Source organism: Ovis aries, chromosome 9, assembly GCF_016772045.2.
Source record: "Ovis aries strain OAR_USU_Benz2616 breed Rambouillet chromosome 9, ARS-UI_Ramb_v3.0, whole genome shotgun sequence".
NCBI lineage: Eukaryota > Metazoa > Chordata > Mammalia > Artiodactyla > Bovidae > Ovis > Ovis aries.
In genome coordinates, this window is record NC_056062.1 from 48,705,394 (window position 1) to 48,727,610 (window position 22,217).

Below are 22,217 nucleotides of genomic sequence, written 5' to 3' on the forward strand. Positions count from 1 at the left end.
CATCAGGGTCTTTCCAAATGAGTCAGCTCTTCACATCAGGTGGCCAAAGTATTGGAGTTTCAGCTTCAACATCAGTCCTTCCAATGAACACTCAAGACTGATCTCCTTTAAGATAGACTGATTGGATCTCCTTGCAGTCCAAGGGACTCTCAAGAGTCTTCTCCAACACCACATTTCAAAAGCATCAATTCTTCGGCACTCAGCTTTCTTTATAGTCCAACACTCAAATCCATATATGACTACTGGAAAACCTGTCACTAAAGCTGAGAACAAACTTCCTGTAAGGTGCTGCTATCCCCTGAAAATATGCTCTTTTCTTTCTTACACTTTCTAAACCTTGATAAACAGGACTTGAGCTCCATTTCAGAACTCTAATCAGTGTGAATTTACAGTAAAGAGCCCCATAATTCAATCATTTTGATAGTGGTTACACTTTCTTCTTGGTAATGTTCATCTACACGACTTGATGAACCAGCCTTTTGGATCCAAACCTATAAATAGAATCTCCTCATCTTTTCTTTAAATTTATGGTCAAAAATTTTAAATGAGAGCTCCAACCACCACCAAATATTAACTAAACTGATTCTCAAAATGAAGTGTACTTAAGAATTTCTAGGGGTACTTGTTTAAAATGTAGAGCTCCTGCCCAGGTAATACTAATGCAGGTATGAAGCTTATGGAAGTATGCGGTAGCTTGCTTCCAAGATGGCTGCATCAGTTCCTTCCCTCCTTGTCTGAGGATACCTTTCTTCCAGCAAGAGACAGAGTCTTTTCTTCTACCCCTTTGAATTAGGCTGGCCTGTGGCTTTGATCAGGAGAGTACTGCAGAAGTTACAAAATGGGAGTTTTGAGCTGGCAGATTCCATCTAGTTTTCTTGAAATTCTCACTCCAGAAGAAGTAGCTGCCATTGAGATATCCAATCAACCTGAGACCACCATACTGTAAGGAAGTCCAAACCAGCCACTCTGGAGGCTGTATGGGACACATGCCTGTCCAGTTCCAGTGTCCCAGACATCTGAGAGCAGAGGCCACGTACATGAGGGGAGTCTTCAAATAACTCTCTCCCCATTCACCATCAAACTAACTGCATAAGAGATCACAGATGAGGAACATCCTCCACACCACCACCACAGCTGAGCTCTATTAACTCCAGAGCCATGGAACACAATAATAAATTAATAATGCTTTTTAAGCACCAGACTTAGGTAGGCAGCCATAGGCAGATTTTCATGCAGGTCTCAAATGTACAAACTTAGAGAAGTATCATTTTGATTATCAGATACTGGATCACTAAATGTCCCAGACTGTGGATAACTTTAAAAAGGGCACAAAAGCTTTAGTCAGTGCTCCACTATCTAGAGCATTTCTAGCGTTTTAATATTTCTGTGGTGTGTTCTAGCTACCATCCAATATCTTATCATGCTCTAGTTCTTGGCTCTGTCCTTACAGGAGATACGGAATTTTGGTAGCTTGTGGCTTCCATAGTTGTCTTGATTGTCTATTTGATAAGATCAATACTGGATTATATGCTGGCAAATAAAGCAGATAACAGCATGTGTAAACACTTATGCCATACGTTTCCTTCCCCTACCAAGAAAGACACCAATTGTAAAAGATATATTATGTCCAGAGACAATGGCATGCTAACTCAAAGTCTCCCTTACCTGAGGTTTCTCATGGAAATTTCCCTGGAATCCTAACTGTAATAAGCTCTCACTACAATGCATATACATTGCTATCTTTTGGAAATATCCAGGCTCAAACAATTTCTAGAGGGCTGATAGAATTTCTTCCTGCCTTCCCTCTGACTTATGCTAGTGTTCCAAGAACAAGTATGGCTTTACCCATGTGGTAGGTGCTGTAGTTTAACTCCATGGTTCCAGAAGATGTTCTTCTGGATCAATCTAGAGAAGCAATTTATTCACAGATGCAAGTGGAATCTTTTTCAGAATTAAAATTGTCCCAGGATGAGCTGCTGCAATGTAACCCAGATAGATGGCACATCTTCTTCATCCACTCATCCACTGCTGGGCACTTAGATTGTTTCTATATCTTAGCAACTGTAAATAATGCTGCAATAAACCTAGGGGTGCACACTAACCCTTGGAATTTGTGCTTTTGTTTTCTTCAGAAAAATACCCAGAAGTGGAATTGCTGGATCATATGATCGTTTTGGCTTCCCTGGTCACTCAGTTGGTAAAGAATTCGCCTGCAATGCAGGAGACCCCAGTTGGATTCCTGGGTTGGGAAGATCCGCTGGAGAAGGGATAGGCTACCAACCCCAGTATCCTTGGACTTCCCTGGTGGCTCAGTTGGTAAAGAATCTGCCTGCAATACAAGAGACCTGGATCTTGAGGGGGAAATTTGTACGTGGTAAGCAGAGTACATCATGAGAAACGCTGGGCTGGAAGAAGCACAAGCTGGAATCAAGATTGTTGGGAGAAATATCAATAACCTCAGATATGCAGATGACACCACCCTTATGGCAGAAAGTGAAGAGGAACTCAAAAGCCTCTTGATGAAAGTGAAAGTGGAGAGTGAAAAAGTTGGCTTAAAGCTCAACATTCAGAAAATGAAGATCATGGCATCTGGTCCCATCACTTCATAGGAAATAGATGGGGAAACAGTGGAAACAGTGGCAGACTTTATTTTTCTGGGCTCCAAAATCACTGCAGATGGTGACTGCAGCCATGAAATTACAAGATGCTTACTCCTTGGAAGGAAAGTTATGACCAACCTAGACAGCATATTCAAAAGCAGAGACATTACTTTGCCGACTAAGTTCCGTCTAGTCAAGGCTATGGTTTTTCTTGTCGTCATGTATGGATGTGAGAAAAGCTGAGCACCGAAGAATTGATGCTTTTGAAGTGTGGTGTTGGAGAAGACTCTTGAGAGTCCCTTGGACTGCAAGGAGATCCAACCAGTCCATTCTGAAGGAGATCAGCCCTGGGATTTCTTTGGAAGGGATGATGCTGAAGCTGAAACTCCAGTACTTTGGCCACCTCATGGGAAGAGTTGACTCATTGGAAAAGACTTTGATGTTGGGAGGGATTGGGAGCAGGAGGAGAAGGGGATGACAGAGGATGAGATGGCTGGATGGCATCACTGACTCGATGGACATGAGTCTGAGTGAACTCCGGGAGTTGATGATGGACAGGGAGGCCTGGCATGCTGCGATTCATGGGGTCGCAAAGAGTAGGACACGACTGAGTGACTGAACTGAACTGAACTGAACTGAAAACTGTGGTTGCAGGTCTGAAATTGCAATTCTCTGCTGATTCCAACGGAGAGGGGAATGGCAACCCACTCCAGTACTCTTGCCTGGAGAATCCTATGGACAGGCGAGCTTCCTGGGCTATAGTCCATGGGGTCACAAGGAGTCGGACACGACTGAAGCAATTTAGCACGCACGTACGGACACCGATTCCAAATAAACTCATCTTTGCTGGAGAAGTATCTAGTAGTCGACTCTTTTTAGGTCTGCACATATAACTGTAAGTAGAGAGTAAATCGCTGACACTTAGGGGGGAAAAAAAAAACCCATATAGAAAAGCAAATAATCAATTTCAATGTAAAGATTTTCTGTATTAAATATGTACCCAAAGAATTAATTTCACTAGTAACTGGCACTTCTGAAAGCATTCTTTTAGAAGACAGGAGGTCTTTTAAAAGACAAAAACATGGTTTGTAAAGCATTCTCTTTGAAGACAGATGAATGCCTATGTTTTTCAGTTCAGTTCAGTTCAGTTCAGTTGCTCAGTCATGTCCGACTCTTTGCGACCCCATGAATTGCAGCACGCCAGGCCTCCCTGTCCATCACCAACTCCCAGAGTTCACTCAGATTCACATTCATCGAGTCCGTGATGCCATCCAGCCATCTCATCCTCTGTTGTCACCTTCTCCTCCTGCCCCCAATCCCTCCCAGCATCAAAGTCTTTTCCACTGAGTCAACTCTTCTCATGAGGTGGCCAAAGTACTGGAGTTTCAGCTTAACCATCATTCCTTCCAAAGAAATCCCAGAGCTGATCTCCTTCAGAATGGACTGGTTGGATCTCCTTGCAGTCCAAGGGACTCTCAAGAGTCTTCTCCAACACCACAGTTCAAAAGCATCAGTCCTTTGGTGCTCAGCCTTCTTCACAGTCCAATTCTCACATCCATACATGACGACAAGAAAAACCATAGCCTTGACTAGACGGAACTTAGTCAGCAAAGTAATGTCTCTGCTTTTGAATATGCTATCTAGGTTGGTCATAGCTTTCCTTCCAAGGGGTAAGTGTCTTTTAATTTCATGGCTGCAGTCACTATCTGCAGTGTTTTTGGAGCCCCAAAAAATAAAGTCTGACACTGTTTCCTCATCTATTTCCCATGAAGGGATGGGACTGGATGCCATGATCTTCATTTTCTGAATGTTGAGCTTTAAAGCCAACTTTTTCACTCTCCACTTTCACTTTCATCAAGAGGCTTTTGAGTTCCTCTTCACTTTCTGCCATAAGGGTGGTGTCATCTGCATATCTGAGGTTATTGATATTTGTCCCGGCAATCTTGATTCCAGCTTGTGTTTCTTCCAGTCCAGCATTTCTCATGATGTACTCTGCATATAAGTTAAATAAGCAGGGTGACAATATACAGCCTTGATGTACTCCTTTTCCTATTTGGAGCCAGTCTGTTGTTCCATGTCCAGTTCTAACTGTTGCTTCCTGTCCTGCATACAGATTTCTCAAGAGGCAGGTTAGGTGGTCTGGTATTCCCATCTCTCTCAGAATTTCCCACAGTTTATTGTGATCCACACAGTCCAAGGCTTTGGCATAGTCAATAAAGCAGAAATAGATGTTTTTCTAGAACTCTCTTGCTTTTTCCATGATCCAGCAGATGTTGGCAATTTGATCTCTGGTTCCTCTGCCTTTTCTAAAACCAGCTTGAACATCAGGGAGTTCACGGTTCATGGTTTGCTGAAGCCTGGCTTGGAGAATCTTGAGCATTACTTTACTAGCATGTGAGATGAGTGCAATTGTGCGGTAGTTTGAACATTCTTTGGCATTGCCTTTCTTTGGAATTGGAGTGAAAACTGACCTTTTCCAGTCCTGTGGCCACTGCTGAGTTTTCCAAATTTGCTGGCATATTGAGTGCAGCACTTTGACAGCATCATCTTTCAGGATTTGAAATAGCTCAACTGGAATGCCATCACCTCCACTAGCTTTGTTCATAGTGATGCTTTCTAAGGCCTACTTGACTTCACATTCCAGGATGTCTGACTCTAGGTGAGTGATCACACCATCATGATTATCTGGGTCGTGAAGCTCTTTTTTGTACAGTTCTTCTGTGTATTCTTGTTTTTACCAAAGCTCAAAGATGAAAAACAAACCAAGCCAAAATTTGTCATGAAAGCATCATTTTGGGTGTAGCATAAGGAATAAAGAGAAACTTATGACTGAATTATACAGTGAACTTTCTCTCCAATATTTCTAGTTGTTAGTCCCTGAACAATGTGAATAGACACTGAATAGTGTATAAATCGGCAAGGGGTGGAGGGGGGAAGACTGGATAAGAAAGGAGAGTAGATTTACCTCAAAATATATTTAAAATCTAAGCATCCTTAGAGGCAGTAATGATCTTCTCTGGAGAAAAATTCATTAAATTATGCTCAGAAAGTCTTCTAGGAACACTTGGCCTTAACTCCCTTCTCTGTTGACATTTGCTATGTTATCTGGTCTATCCTTCGAAGGAGGTTTTTTTTTTCTTCCTCTCTCCCTGTGTATGTGATCTCTTTATCTGTTAGGTTTAACCATTTTGATCTACACACACCAATAATTTCATATATCACAACCTAGCAATTTATCAGGAACCATGTTACATATGTAACATTGTATATGTGTATTTCTAAACGTATTCATTTCTTTCCATTTAAATTCTTGTAGAAAAGTTATTTGTAAATTACATTACAAATTTTAATAAAGAAGTAAGTTTATTCATGTTATTTAGGATACAGTTAACTGACCAGGTAGACATAGAATACCACTGGGAGGAGGGTGGGTTACTCAAGTGTTTTTGCTTCTTCAGTTATAAGAAAAATTACTTGGAGTAATCATGACATAAATAATCACCTGCAGAAGGAACTGGAAACCTTATACATTTCATATATAGATGGAAAGCTATAATCCAATAAAAACTCATATTTTACTTATAATAATCTTCAAAACAACAGATCGATTCAATCTTAATATCTGGACTCAGTCAACACACACAGAATCCTTGGTAATAAATCTGGAAAAGAGAAGCCACTTTCCTTTCCTTCCTTCCTTCATTTATTCATTCAGCTGACATTTGTTATTTGCCTTTCTTGGGCTTCCCAGGTGGTGCTAGTGGTAAAGAGCCCTCTTGCCAATGAAAGAGACATAGGAGACATGGGTTTGATCCCTGGGTCGGAACGATTCCCTGGAGGAGGGCGTGGCAACCCACTCCAGTATTCTTGTCTGGAGAATCCCATGGACGGAGGATCCTGGCAGGCTATAGTCCATGTGGGCTGCAAAAGAGTGGAATAAGACTGAAGTGACTGCCTTTCTCATGCCTGGCACTATTCTATCAGTTGGGTTTACACTCATGTATAAGACAGGACTGTTCCCTTCTCTCACTGAATTTACATTCTCTTCTAACCATATTGCCACTAAGAAGAGTGAGAATATTCTAAATACACATACAAATGCCTGCATAATGCTCTGTTGCCAGTCTTTTTCAAATCTGTGTTGGGACGGTCCCCTGGAGAAGGGAACGACTACCCGCTCCAGTGTTCTGGCCTGGAGAATTCCATGGGCTGTATAGTGCATGGGGTCACAAAGAGTCGGTCATGACAGAGCGACTTAAAAAAAATCTTATTTACATGACTGGAATTAGAAGAATAGTTGTAAAAGCATATTGAACTTGGTATACTTTCATACAATCTGGATTCTGTAATTCATTAAAAAAATTTTTGAAATGAAAATTTAATAGTAATGTTATTTTCAGCATGACTCTACATGTACATTCTGCCTCGTGTATATTAAAAGAACTCTGATTATTCCCAGCTCTTCTGGTTAAAAAGAAATAGGCTCAGTGATCCTCAACCAGGGGTGATTTTGCCCTATTCCACACACCGCTCTTGCTTCTCCTCTTTGGCACCAAAGGACATCTGGCAATGACTGGAGACATAGCTGGTGGCCACTACCAGCATCTGGTGCACACAGGTCAAGGATGCTACTAAACAGCCTCCAATGCAGAGTGTAGCTCACACTCTCCTCGCTCTGAAAAAGAAACCAAAACTTTCCTCCCCAAATTATCATTACTGCTGAGGCTGAGAAATCCTGCTCTCTCCTTTATTACAGATCATTCCATTCTCATGTTATTTTCCCTCTGTCTCCATACCTCAGTTTGAAAAGTTTAATTCCATTGGCTTATCCAACCATTCATTTATTTATATCTCTCCCAAAACCACTGCTAAGACATTGCAGGGGATACAAAGACACAGAAAATAGGATGTCTGGTATTTGATTTCTATGTGATTGCAAGAACCTACCTTACAGCTAACTGGAGAATGACTCCGCTTTCTGAAAAGGATGAGCAACCAATTAAAACATTCCTTTGGGTGATGATAACAAGACATCTTTTGTGCACTCTGCTCATCACTCCGATTCTCTCTAGCCTGAGGTGAATGCGATTTTGCCTGGTAGAAGCCTGGTTCTAAATTCTCTAGAAAATAAAAATGCAGTTCTATTGTTCAAATTGCATGAAAGGCAGAACCACGTGGGGGTGAGAAGGACAGAAAAATACGATCCTTTGTAATCATAATGTGGGGAATGTGGGGCTTAATAACAGGTTACAAAATAGATTTCTTAATCTAAAACGATAAAATTTCCTGAATAGTGGCAAGCTGATACCTCTGATCATGAACAAATAAGGCAATATTTATTCTCATTGTTTACCCTGGGATAGATTGAAACAGTAACCCTTCCTTGTCTGCTGTTTATCACGTTTACCCTTTGACAATACACAGATCTTCCTTATCGGCATCAAAACGGCGATGAATCAAATCAAAAAGAGAAAATAACATAAGAATTGTGTAATAACTGAACAGTCAAATATATGTGCTCTTTGTACTCATCTAAGAAAATATAGGGATGCAGAAAAGTTAAGTATGAAACAAAGCAAAGTTAGTGTTTTTCCTTCAACAATCACAGCACACACATATACTCCATGTATGAATGTGTACACACATATGTATATTCAGTATTATCCAGAAACACCCATGGAATGAAGAGATGCCATGCTTGTCTTTTCTTTAAAGAGCTGATTAAGTGGTTCACAGTAGAGCAATGCGCTATTTGCTGTTATCCTTAATTTTCCTGATGATTCACCTAGAATATGGCTATCTATCTAGAAACGGCTAAAATTAACGGAACAATTTAGAAAACCCACTGAGCTAAAGTTGCACAGCATGAACAAAAAGAAGGGAGGAAGATCGGTGACTCAGGGGATTCTTAATGGAATTTTAAACCTTTCCTTTTCACGCTCCCTCAGCTTATGGATGAGGTGCCCTTGGATACTTGCAAAGTGCTTCTTTGGACAATTATTACTTCACATTGGGGGAGGTAGTTAGCAGGTATGGTGTTTTAGGGGACAGGCAGGACTTGAGACCAGATTTCTCACTCTAGATTTCTGCTATGTAGAACACTGATGTGACTAAGGGGCTGGTATGGCATTTGCAGCCACTCTGTTCACCCTGGGAGGCCCGTTCCAGTGCTGACAAACGCCTCACTAAATCAGCCCCATGGTCTGAAGGATATTCTAAGACTCCACTGAAGGATCCAATGATTCCTCCCCAAGCAGCTTGCATTCCCAGGGAAGTGTCTGAAAAATGCACCCCCCCCACCCCCCGCCCCCACAGTCACATAAGAGAATCTTCCAGACTGGGAACTAACCCAGTACAGGGGTCATCATTTCCTACTAGTTCCCCACCTCCAAACAGCTCTCCAATTCATATCACAGCTTTTGAGTGATCACAAGATCTGGAATGGCTTGTGTGTGCTGAGCTTAGTTGCTCAGTCATGTCTGGCTCTTTGTGAGACCATGGACTGTTGCCTGTCAGGCTCCTTTGTCCATGGGATTCTCCAGGCAAGAATACTGGAGTGGGTTGCCATTGCCCTCCTCCAGGGCTGGAATGGCATACACATTTCAAAATCGGAAATGAGGATACTGGGTAATTTTCCTAAAATAGATAATTATAAGAATTGGTGCAAAGCTTCCCCTTAAGCCCATACTCACCTCTGGGTTTCCTAGACTCTGCCAATGAAAACTTGGCCCATGCCATCTGCCTCTCCAAGGATTAAATCATGTGCCACTGCTGCTGCTGCTAAGTCGCTTCCGTCGTGTCCGACTCTGTGCGACCCCATTCACTGCAGCCCACCAGGCTCCTCCGCCCATGGGATTCTCCAGGCAAGAACGCTGGAGTGGGCTGCCATTTCCTTCTCTAATGGATGAAAGTGAAGTCGCTCAGTCGTGTCCAACTCAGCAACCCCATGGACTGCAGCCCACCAGGCTCCCCCATCCCTGGGATTCTCCAGGCAAGAGCACTGGAGTGGGCTGCCATTCCCTTCTCCAATGCATGAAAGTGAAGTCGCTCAGTCGTGTCAGACTCTGTGCGACCCCATGGACAGCAGCCCACCAGGCTCCGCCATCCCTGGGATTCTCCAGGCAAGAGCACTGGAGTTGGCTGCCATTTCCTTCTCGGCACGGGCCACTACATCTCCTGAAAGGAGTTCAGGGTAGAGGTCAGGAATGAGGTACACTGTGCTCTGGGAAAAACTGGCAGAACAGGCCTTCAGATAGTTAAATTTTTTTAGGAGAAGACTTTTATGAGCCCAATTGTTGCATTTCCTCACATCTAGAAAAGCACTAAAATTATTAGCAGTGACATCTACTGCTGGTGACCCAGAGCAAGACTCTGCCAAAATGCCTGCTTGATGGCACACACCCCTCTTCACTAAACTCCTATATAACACTGATCTTCCCCTATATCTCTTTGGGGCTAGTACCTCAAAGCTGTCTGAGATGATGTCTCTAGGGCAATAGCCCTCATAAAACTTAACCCACAGCTCTCATGTTGTGCATTTTTTCAGTCAACATATCCCAGAGAAAAGATGCTGTTTCCAGTTTAGTGTTGCTATTATAGGGACAAATTCTCTCCGAATTAAACATGACCATGGACCTCAAGTGGGTCCAGCAGCGAAAATAAGACCAAGAAGGAGAAGGTTCTGGAGCGATCTATGAGAAGCTATGGCCTCTGTGCAGTTACCCGCTCTGTAGGGTCCACAGCCAATACCTGGTGGTAAGTCTGGGGTCTCTGTTGACCAGCAGGGCCAGCAGCAAAGAAGACAAGCTTGAGGTGGTGTAGAGGAGAGGAAAAGCAAGGTGCATTGATCTGTCATATCACAGAGCAATGGCTCTCTGAGGAGACAAGCCACTGTCTTCTTCACCTGGAACTAAACAGAGATGAGAATTTAGGAAAGGGAGCTCCCCGCTTAACCGAGTTAACAATAAAACACTCAGCAAGAGATGACAGTCAAGTTCGAGAAAGACTGAAAATGAATCATCAGATAAACAATGGTGACCATGGCAAAAGCAAACGGGTGGCAGAATGGGAGCGACAGATTTCTTTGGCTTTGGTTTATAAGAGATCAGTTGGAAAATATTTTGAGAAGTTTTACTGTAGAGAGAGGCAAGGACATGTAGTAAGAGCTGGGTAAGAAGTGGGGCTAGGGGATATTTGTTTAAGTTGGAAGAAGAATAGTGTATTTGTACGCTAATGAGAATGCTCTAGTAGAGAGTGTGCATTTGATGTTGCAAAGTAAGGGGTGAATTGCTGGAGCAATGGGTTTGGATAGAAAAGAAGAGAAAGTCTTCTCCGGCAGTCCAGTAGTTAAGACTCCATGGTTCCAATGCAGGGGTTGCAGCTAAATCCCTGGTTAAGGAACCAAGATCCTGCATGCCTCGTGCAAGGTCAAAAAATAAAAAATAAATACGATAACTATAAAAATAATTTTAAAATGAAAAAGAAGAGAGAGGACCCAGGACTCTAGAGGCATGGCTCCTGGAGAAGGGTGAAGGATCTTGGACCTGCTCGCCACCTCCATGACCACCTCTATTGCCACCAGCCTGTCCAAGCCATCATGGTCTCCCACCAGAAGTGACAGCAACAGCTCGTAAGTAGTCTCCCTGTTTCTTCTGCTTGCCAAGTCAGTGCTCAGTTGCTCAGTCGTGTCTGACTCTTTGTGGCCCCACAAACTATAGCCTGCCAGGTTCTTCTATCCATAGGATTTCCCAGGCAAGAATATTGGAGTAGGTTGCCATGCCTTCCTCCAGGGGATCTTCCTGAGCCAGGGATTGAACCTGCCTCTCCTGCATTGCAGGTAGATTCTTTGTCATTGAGCTATTGAGATGCTTCAGCATCTTATCCACCTATAAATTCTCCTTAGCACAGCATTCAGAGTGATCCTTTTAAAACGTAGATAAGACCAGGCCAGGACTGTGCTCCAAACCCTGTAATGGACCTCGCCTCACCAGGAAAGAACTCAAAGTCTTTGTAAGGTACCTGGGAAATCTGGTTCTTCATTATGTCTGTAATTAATTAACCAACCTCTCTCTGTCTCTCTTTTCTGAACCCCTTGACTTCTCCTGGAAATCTCAGGATATGCCCCCACTGTCCCACAGTTAAGGACCTTCACTCCAGCTTTTGCCTCTGCCAGGGACACTCCTGTCCCAGACATCCCACTATTTGACTCCCTCTCTTCCTTCAAGTTTTTGTCCACATCTCAACTTCTCACTGACCACTTAAAATTACAAACTTTGTCCCACCTTCTTATCCTCTTATTGTGCTCTCCTTTTTCTTTTTCCCACAAATATCTACCTTCTAAAGATGATGTGATTCACTTTCCTTCTATTTGCAGCATGTTGCCTCTCCTCCGGACAGAGTGTGGCTTCCATGAGGGTCATATTTCATTAGTGTATCTCCAGCTCCTAGAACTGTGCCTGAAACATAGTAGTCAAGAGATATTTGTAGGATGAGTTAACAAATTTATCTAACAAAAAGCCCCTAGTGAGTTCACCAAAGATTTATGAATGAGAAATCAGAAACTGCCTCTCTGCGCCAGGTAAATATATTCCTCTCTGTAAATCTCATCAGGGGCGTGTCTACTAAGCTGCCACAAATTTATTTGAAAGCTGAAAGGAGTGTATGATATTTTTATCTACCTCTTTTGCCTTCAATGAAAAGCACATTCAATAATTACATACTTGTAATAACCATCACAGGTGCTCAGAAGTTACAGGCTTAACATTGCATTCAGTATTTGGAAAACTCAGCAGTGGCCACAGAACTGGAAAAGGTCAGTTTTCATTCCAATCACAAAGAAAGGCAACGCCAAAGAATGTTCGAACTATCACACAATTGCACTCATCTCACATGCTAGTAAAGTAATGCTCAAAATTCTCCAAGCCAGGCTTCAGCAAACCATGAACCGTGAACTCCCTTATGTTCAAGCTGGTTTTAGAAAAGGCAGAGGAACCAGAGATCAAATTGCCAACATCTGCTGGATCATGGAAAAAGCAAGAGAGTTCCAGAAAAACATCTATTTCTGCTTTATTGACTATGCCAAAGCCTTGGACTGTGTGGATCACAATAAACTGTGGGAAATTCTGAGAGAGATGGGAATACCAGACCACCTAACCTGCCTCTTGAGAAATCTGTATGCAGGTCAGGAAGCAACAGTTAGAACTGGACATGGAACAACAGACTGGTTCCAAATAGGAAAAGGTGTACATCAAGCCTGTATATTGTCACCCTGCTTATTTAACTTATATGCAGAGTACATCATGAGAAACACTGGACTGGAAGAAACACAAGCTGGAATCAAGATTGCCGGGAGAAATATCAATCACCTCAGATATGCAGATGATACCACCCTTATGGCAGAAAGTGAAAAGGAGCTAAAATGCCTCTTGATGAAAGTGAAAGAGGAGAGTGAAAAAGTTGGCTTAAAGCTCAACATTCAGAAAACGAAGATCATGGCATCTGGTCCCATCACTTCATGGGAAATAGATGGGGAAACAGTGGAAACAGTGGCAGACTTTATTTTGGGGGGCTCCAAAATCACTGCAGGTGGTGATTGCAGCCATGAAATTAAAAAATGCTTACTCCTTGGAAGGAAAGTTATGATCAACCTAGACAGCATATTCAAAAGCAGAGACATTACTTTGCTGACTAAGGTCCGTCTAGTCAAGGCTATGGTTTTCCAGTGGTCATGTATGTATGTGAGAGTTGGACTGTGAAGAAAGCTGAGCAGCGAAGAATTGATGCTTTTGAACTGTGGTGTTGGAGAAGTCTCTTGAGAGTCCCTTGGACTGCAAGGAGATCCAATCAGTCCATTCTAAAGGAGATCAGTCCTAGATGTTCACTGGAAGGACTGATGCTAAAGCTGAAACTCCAATACTTTGGCCACCCCATGAGGAGAGTTGACTCATTGGAAAAACTCTGATGCTGGGAGGGATTGGGGGCAGGAGGAGAAGGGGACGACAGAGGATGAGATGGCTGGATGGCTTCACAGACTCATTGGACTTGAGTTTGGGTGAACTCTGGGAGTTGGTCATGGACAGGGAGGCCTTGAGTGCTGCAATTCATGGGGTCGCAAAGAGTCAGTCTTGACCGAGCGAGCAACTGAACTGAATTGATCTGAGCGACTGAACTGAACTGAATTCATATATATAGAAAAAATACACACAATTGTATATATATAGTATAGAATTATATGTGAAGTGAAGTCCTCTCAGTCGTTTTTGACTCTTTACGACCCCATGGACTGTGGCCTACCAGGGTCCTCTGTCCATGAGATTCTGCAGGCAAGAATACTGGAGTGGGTTGCCATTTTCTTCTCCAACAATTATATATATACACGTATATATAATTGTGTTTATTATCTACAGTGCCAGGCATTATGCTAAGAGCTATACAAATATTGTCTCATTTTATCCTATCCCAAACACTGCAATCAAGATATCCCATTTCACAGATGGAAAAATTGAGGCAAAGACAGGTTCGTAATGTGTCCCAGGTTGACAGCAAACTGAGCCACACAGCGAATCTGGAAAGTCTGAGTACAGCCAATGTCCTAACCATCAGAACATGCATTTTCCTGCCTTCATTAATGAGAATAAGTTTGATTTTTTTTAATCAGACCATATTTAGAGGAAAATAAATGCTTTCTGAACACCATGTTCAGTTCAGTTCAGTTCAGTCGCTTAGTCATGTCCGACTCTGCGACTCCATGAATTGCAGCACACCAGGCCTCCCTGTCCATCACCAAATCCCGGAGTTCACTCAGACTCACGTCCATCGAGTCAGTGATGCCATCCAGCCATCTCATCCTCCATCGTCCCCTTCTCCTCCTGCCCCCAATCCCTCCCAGCATCAGGGTCTTTTCCAATGAGTCAACTCTTCCCATGAAGTGGCCAAAGTACTGGAGTTTCAGCTTTAGCATCATTCCTTCCAAAGAAATCCCAGGGCTGAACTACCATGCTTCATCCCTAAAGAAGATAACCCATTTCATTAAGTGCCTCTGACTGGTAATCACCAAGACTGCTGTCCCGTGTAGAGCTGATGCAAAATTTCCACAGCAGTGCGGTTGCTGAGGCTACCCTGACCCAGCCCCGTGCCTGCTGTAAGTGCCCCATCTTCATACACAACCCTCATTGGCTCCCCAGACTGGCCACCATCAACCCAATTCCTGGAGTCTGAGGTGACATACCAGCATAATAGGTTAAAAGATAGACATTTTCATAGGAATCATCTTGTTTCAAAATAAAGTTAACATGTCTTCATTGGTTAAAACATTTTCTGGAATAGAAGGATGTGATGATACCATGCTATAATTGCAGGTTTGGAATGTAGATATGTCATGTGAAGAGATAGGCATCTAGGAAACAAACCCGCTTTAACTATGCTCCGGAATGCTCTCCATGCTCTGAACTAGAGCAGAATTTCATAGTTTAAGCTCTAAGCTTCTGTGGCCCTCAAAGAGCTAGGTAGTAATATTCACTGTTTCTCTTTAGAGAATGGAGAAAAACACTACTATTATTTTTAAGGGATCAAAAATACATATAACCACATTTCTGGGGGCTTCTCTACCAATTTGTGATACAGCCATTCTGCATTTATCAAAATGTATCAATAATAAGAAGGGCCAGGCAGGTTTCTCTCATTTAATGGAATGAAATTAGGATAGATAAAACTAACACAACAATTATCCTAAAACTAGTACAAACCCATTCATTGAATAGTTTCTTTCTAAATGTCTGACTTTTATTGGGCTGACTTCCACTAAACTCCCACTAGACTCATTTTGATTTCTTTTAAACACTGGTCATTTATTTAACTAACACAAACACTTTACTGAACATCTATGTATTAGAAACTGTACTAGCTGTCAGGGAGAAAGACCAGTGTTCCCATGCTGCAGGCAGGGAGAAAGACCAGTTTGGTCCAGTTCCCACGCTGCAGGCACTCATGGTCTCATGGCAAAAGAATTACCCAAATAGGTCCTTATACTCTTGTGATAACCACAATGACAGAGATAGTCATACAAGACCCTGTGTCTTGTCAGATTGTTTTAAACCAGATCATTTCCTCTGCATACAAAAGTAAATCAGAAATAGAAACACTATGATATTGTGTGCAAAATTGTTTACCAAATCTACAATGCATATAGCCATGCCATGATTAACTCAATTACAGATAAATTTTGAAATGGAATAGTTTCAACTTTCAAAAAGCATCCAGTCATTACATACAAGGTATGGGGCTACTTCATTAGCTTAGTTATACTTTACAAATGTGCTTTGTTATTTTTTAATATTTTAAATTGAAATATAGTTGATTTATAATATGCTGATTTATAATATTAGTTTCAGATGTACAGCAAAGTGATTCAGTTATACATATATGTACATATATATATTCTTTTTCCATTATACTTTATTATAAGATCTTGAATATTATTCCTTGTGCTATACAGTAGAACCTTGTTGTTTATCTATATTATATACAATTGTGTGTACCTGTTAATCCCATACTTGCAATTTATCCCTCCTCCTTCTTTACCCTTTGGTAACCATAAGTTTGTTTTCTATGTCTATGATTATGTTTCTGTTTTGTAAATAAGCACATTTGTACTATTTTTTTAGAGTCTACATATACGTGATATCATATAATATTTTTCTTTCCCTGACTGACTTACCCTACTTACTATGATCATCTCCAGGCCCATCCACGTTGCTGAAAATGACATGATTTCATTCTTTTTTATGGTTGAGTAATAGTCCATTGTATATATCTACCACATATGGATCATCAAAAAAGCAAAAGAGTTCCAAAAACACATCTATTTCTGCTTTATTGACTATGCCAAGTCTTTGACTGTGTGAATCACAATAAATTGTGGAAAATTCTGAAAGAGATGGGAGTACAGACCACCTGACCTGCCTCGTGAGAAACTTGTATGCAGGTCAGGAAGCAACATGTCCAGTTAGAACTGGACATGGACAACAGACTGGTTCCAAATAGGAAAAGGCGGACGTCAAGGCTGGATATTGTCAGCCTGCTTATTTAACTTATATGCAGAGTACATCATGAGAAACACTGGGCTGGAAGAAGCACAGGCTGGAATCAAGATTGCTGGGAGAAATATCAATAACCTCAGATATGCAGATGACACCACCCTTATGGCAGAAAGTGAAGAGGAACTCAAAAGGCTCTTGATGAAAGTGAAAGAAGAGAGTGAAAAAGTTGGCTTAAAGCTCAACATTCAGAAAACGAAGATCATGGCATCTGATCCCATCACTTCATGGGAAATAGATGGGGAAACAGTGGAAACAGTGGCAGACTTTATTTTTCTGGGCTCCAAAATCACTGCAGGTGGTGACTGCAGCCATGAAATTAAAAGACGCTTACTCCTTGGAAGGAAAATTATGACCAACCTAGACAGCATATTCAAAAGCAGAGACATTACTTTGCTGACTAAGGTCCGTCTAGTCAAGGCTATGGTTTTTCCAGTGGTCATGTATGTATGTGAGAGTTGGACTGTGAAGAAAACTGAGTGCTGAAGAATTGATGCTTTTGAACTGTGGTGTTGGAGAAGACTCTTGAGAGTCCCTTGGACTGCACCGAGGTCCAACCAGAAAGGAGATCAGTCCTGGGTGTTCATTGGAGGGACTGATGTTGAAGCTGAAACTCCAATACTTTGGCCACCTGATGTGGAGAGCTGACTCATCTGAAAAGACTCTTTCCCTCCAACAACATGATGACGGAAGATGAGATGGTTGGATGGCATCACCGACACAATGGACATGGGTTTGGGTGGACTGTGGGAGTTGGTGATTGACAGGGAGGCCTGGCGTGCTGCGATTCATGGGGTCACAAAGAGTCAGACACGACTGAGCTAAAAACTAAACCACATCTTCTTTATCCAATAGTCTATTGGTGAACATTTAGGTTGCTTCCATGTCTTGGCTATTATAAATAGTGCTGCTATGAACACTGGGGTGCATGTATCTTTTCTAAATAAGAGTTTTAATTTTTCCCAGTTATATCCTCAGGAGTGAGATTGCTGAATTATACAGTAACTCTATTTTTAGTTTATTTATTTATTTTTTTTAAGGAAACTCCATACTGTTTTCCATAGTGGCTGTACCAATTTACATTCCCACCAACAGTGTAGGAGAATTTCCTTTTATCCACACCCTATCCAGCATTTATTATTTATAAACTTTTCATTCTTAACATCCAAGTTTTAATCAACATCGCATCTCTGTTTCTTCTGAATCACAATAGATTTTTCCGTCTGTCTTCTTGTGCACATGTGAGTGCTCAATCGTGTCTGACTCTCTCTGACCCCATGGGCTCCTCTGTCCATGGAATTTTCCAGGCAAGAATATTGGAGCATGTTGCCATTTCATTCTCCAGGGCATCTTCCCAACCCAGGGGTTGAAACCACCTCTCTTGCATCTTCTGCATTGGTAGGCAACTTGTTTACCAGCTGAGCCACCAGGGAAGTCCTCTTCCTGACTGACTATATTTTAAAACTTGTATTTATACCTTTTACTCAGAATGTAAGTTTGTCTTTATATGCCTCCTTTTTTAAGTACTTAAATATTATTTTTACGAATGCCTTACACTGTTCAGTTCAGTTCAGTCACTCAGTCATGTCTGACTCTTTGCGACCCCATGAATCGCAGCATGCCAGGCCTTCCTGTCCATCATCAACTCCCAGAGTTCACTCAGATTCACGTCCATCGAGTCAGTCATGTCATCCAGCCATCTCATCCTCTGTCGTCCCCTTCTCCTCCTGCCCCCAATCCTTCACAGCATCAGAGTCTTTTCCAATGAGTCAACTCTTCCCATGAGGTGGCCAAAGTACTGGAGTTTCAGCTTCAGCATCACTCCTTCCAAAGAAATCCCAGGGTTGATCTCCTTCAGAATGGACTGGTTGGATCTCCTTGCAGTCCAAGGGACTCTCAAGAATCTTCTCCTACACCACAGTTCAAAAGCATCAATTCTTTGGTGCTCAGCTTTCTTCACAGTCCAGCTCTCACATCCATACATGACCACTGGAAAAACCATAGCCTTGACTAGACGGACCTTAGTCGGCAAAGTAATGTCTCTGCTTTTCAAGATTGGTTATAAGTTTTCTTCCAAGGAGTAAGCGTCTTTTAATTTCATGGCTGTAGTCACCATCTGCAGTGATTTTGGAGCCCCGCAAAATAAAGTCTGATACTGTTTCCACTGTTTCCTCATCTATTTGCCATGAAGTGATGGGACCAGATGCCATCATCTTCTTTTTCTGAATGCTGAGCTTGAGGCCAACTTTTTCACTCTCCTCTTTCACTTTCATCAAGAGGCTTTTGAGTTCCTCTTCACTTTCTGCCATAAGGGTGGTGTCATCTGCACACACTGTTACTGACTGACAAAAATGTCAAACCCTAAAACTACAGTGTAACAAGCTAATCCCAGTTCTGTTCACTGTTAGCAATGGTGTTAGCCAACCAGAGGGGGGCCAAGCTCCTATTCAACCCAGACTAACATCCCTTCTGCTCTCTGGCGAGGGGAGTATGACTTTTATCACTGGGAAAATAAACTGCTACAGTTCTCAATTTTACTTACAGAGACAACTACAGGAGATGGAAAGATAGAAAGTGTGAAATTTCACATCTTGGCAAGTTCTTGATGAGGATGGAACTCCATGGAAATTTGTTTGGGTGAATCTTCTTGATTTACTTATATCATCTTTAGTTTTATAATATATAGTCAGCTTATGGGTTTGCATTTCTTCACATAATCAAGTAGAGACTTGAAATTTCCAATGCCACTTGAAGGAAAGGGTGTGTGACTGATGTATAAAGAGGATTGGGGTTGGGGTGGGGGACAAGCCAGTGTTAGGCGGAAGGCTTGGGGAGGAAGACAGCCTCGGGAAATGAACAGTGGTGGGTTCAATAAAGGATTTTAAAGAACAAAGATGCCATTAACATGCACTTCATAGTTTCGGGTCATACTACAATGTGGCTGCTGCAGAAACCCACAAGCCTTCAATAAAAGTGCCATTTAGTACATAAAGCAACCTCGTATTCGAGGTTGTTTAGGGAACACAAGGTAAAAGGATCTATAATGCATATTAAGGTCAACTTGGGCCAGAGAAGAGACCACCTACAGAAGCAGAAACTCAAGACTTCAACAGAAAAAAGAAAATTAAAGCAAGAATTGACCGGAGAAAGGTGATCCCAAGCCCTCCTGGGGAAGACACCCCTTGGTGCATCTATAAATATGTGCATGTGTGTGCATTCAGGTATGTTTTACAAGGTGGCAGAAGATACTGGCTTTCTCATCACACATGTAATGGAACTTGAAACATTTATTAATAAGTTTAAAAGCTGTAAAATTAAGTTAATCCCAAATTCTAAAGAACTTGAGGTTTCCGAGGCAGATAATACTTGGATTACAAAGCAAATATGTCTCAGATCAAATAGTGGTTCTACCTACAGAATTATGAGCTATTTACTGTTTGTTCATATTTCTTTTAAGTATTTGTTTGGCCAGGTCTTAGTTGCAGCATGTGAGATCTGGTTCCCTGACCAGGAATCGAACCCAGGCCCCTTGCATTGGGAGTACAGAGTCTTAGTCACTGGATCACCAGGGAAGTCCTGTGTGCTTATTTTATAAATTGCGTAGCTCACATGGTTTCACTCTCTGCTAATTAAATGAAACTGATGAATTTATATCTTACTCCAGGCATTTCCCCTCATGCAGAAAAAATTCTGTGACCAAGGAGGGGCCACTTCAGGGTGTGGATGCAGGGCAGTGAATAGGTTAGTCTCCTCCAGGCATTTGCAACGCTTCTTCTCCACCTGAACCATCTCCCTGCCTCCCCACCCCAAACACAGTTCACAGTCACTCACGTTGTCAGGTTTAGTAGGGTTACCTCTCCATACTTTTTTTTCCTGTATTGAAGTAGGGTTGATTTACAATATTGTCCTAGAAGAGAATAAGAGATTGAGAATGAATTTGTGACAAGCAGACCTCACAAGTAAGAAAGTAAATCCTAAAGCTTGCTGCTGTTCAGCTGTTGAGTCGTGTCCAACTCTGCAACCCCATGGACTGCAGCACACCAGGCCTCCTTGTCCTTCACTATATCCTGGAGTTTGCTCAAATTCATGTCCATTGAATCAGTGATGCCATCCAACCATCTTATTTTCTGTCATCCCCTTCTCCTCCTGCCCTCAATCTTTCCCAACATCAGGGTCTTTTCCAACGAGTCGGCTCTGTGCATCAGGAGGCCAAAGTACTGCAGTTTCAGTTTCAGCATTAGTCCTTCCAATGAATATTCAGGATTGATTTCCTCTAAGATTGACTGGTTTGCTCTCCTTGCTGTCCAAGGGACTCTCAAGAATCTTCTCCAGCACTGCAGTTCAAAAGCATCAGTTCTTTGATGCTCAGGCTTCATCGTAAAGCTTAGTGAATAAACTAGATCGCATTTGTGATAAAAAGAACATGTCCATTTAGGGGATAATATAGTATATAGTGAGTTGGCCAAAAAGTTTGTTCCAGTTTTCTGTAACATCTTATGGAAAAATCTAAATGAAACTTTTGGCCAATGCAATATATAATCTCAGAATTCAATCTGAGAACAGGACTAGCTCTATAATTTGTGGGTGTCCAGTGTAAAAACCAAAATGAGAAGCCTTCTGTTCCCATTATTGTTATGAATTTTAAGGTAATAGCAAAAGAGCTTTGAAACAATCTCAGGCTCTTCTGAGTGCAGCTTGCATACCATGAAGTCAGCCCTACATAATTATTCCTGTTCTTATGATATTTACATAAAACAAATTTCTGTTTGCTTATAATTGTGTATGATTGGCTGTCATGCTGTCTTCAACTAAAAGTTGCACAATGTCGAGGATTATATCCCATAGATCTACTCCACTCTGGCTGTTATGCATATTACTCATATTCTCCAACACTGATGTTTTCCCATCCATCAAAACTGCTTATAGAAGGTCCATGCCTGGCATGTAAGAAACTCTCAACAAATGTTTAACAGCAAAAATATCTATCCTTTTTAGTCTTAATGAAACATAAGTTTTATTAAAGTCCCTGCATATGTGCTCAGTCATGTCCAACTCTTTGTGACCCCACAGACTATAGCCTGCCAGGCTCTCCTGTCCATGGTAATTTCCAAGCAAGAATACTGGAGTGTGTTGCCATTCCCTACTCCAGAGTAACTCCCCAACCCAAGGATCAAACCCATGTCTCCTGCCTTGGCAGGTGGATTCTTTTACCACTGAGCCACCTGAGAAATCCCAAATAAAGACCCTGGTTAGTGGCAAATAGAAATAAGTATGAGGAAAAGATAAATTTACCATACAATGTGTGCTTTATTATATAAACCTTTGAATATACATGATAGTGTAGAGCTGTATTCTAAAATCTTCCCTCACTTGAGACAAAGGTCAAATTGCATAGTACATTTCAATGATGCTAAATAATATCTCAGCCCACCTTTCAAACCACACCTACAAAGCAATAGAAAATGAAATCTTCTACCCTCTGGAGAAAACTTTTTGAGTCTGAGAGTTAACTACAATTTCTTCT